Genomic DNA, 966 nt, shown 5'->3' with positions numbered 1-966 from the left:
ACAGCCCTCTCTAAGCAGTTTACAGTCTCGTTCAGAAGATCCAGGAAAGGAGCACCATCTCCAAATCTTCTCCCATTAGGGGTTTTGGGAGGAAACAGTTTACTCTGTGTTAGGACAGATTCTAAGGGACGTGGTGGCCCAGTGGCTAAGACGCTGAGCTTGTCAATCAAAAGGTCAGCAGTTCAGCGGTTCGAATCCCTGGTGCCCCGTAACGGGGATGAGCTCCCATTACTTGTCCCAGCTTCTGCCAACCTAGCAGTTCGAAAGCATGTAAAAAAATGCAAGTAGAAAAATAGGGACCATCTTTGGTGGGAAGGGAACAGCGTTCCATGTGCCTTTGGCGTTGAGTCATGCCGGCCACATGACCACGGAGACATCTTCGGACAGCACTGGCTCTTCGGCTTTGAAACAGAGATGAGCACCGCCCCCTAGAGACGGGAACAACTAGCACATATGTGCGTGGGGAACTTAGGAGAGATTCTGGGCAAGGTAGCTCTCCTTAAGAAACTAGCATCAGTGTGTAACTCTTGGTATAGGATAATGCTGGGGTATATCCTACCTTTTGTGTCTCCCAGCTTTTGTGGACAGGGGCTACAACCCATTTTAGTTTTGTTCAAGAGGGCTAGCAATTTATAGGGCAAAGTCTAATCCGTCTCTCGCTGGGTTGCATGGGTGTGCTTGTAAAAAATAAATAAATAAATCCAGACGATGGTACCATTGCAAGGATCAAAGCCATGCCCGGGATTACCACCTTGATTTTTTTCCCCAGCCCCCCCCCCCATGGCTCCACCTCCCTTTTTTAAAGAGAGCGGAGAGTGGGGTGGGGGAGGTCTGAGGCCAGGAGGACCCCACATTTTTTGAGATCTGCGCCTCCAGCCCAGGAGCGCAACCCTCCCACCCCACAGCAGGACCCCTTGAAGAGGGAGAAGGTGGGGGGGGGAAGTTGGGGGGGCTTGCGACCCCCGA

The sequence above is a fragment of the Pantherophis guttatus genome, chromosome 7, assembly GCF_059756535.1.
Source record: "Pantherophis guttatus breed Tessera chromosome 7, ASM5975653v1, whole genome shotgun sequence".
Classification (NCBI taxonomy): Eukaryota; Metazoa; Chordata; class Lepidosauria; order Squamata; family Colubridae; genus Pantherophis; species Pantherophis guttatus.
The sequence above is the reverse complement of the archived record's forward strand: the minus strand, read 5'-3'. Positions refer to the sequence as shown.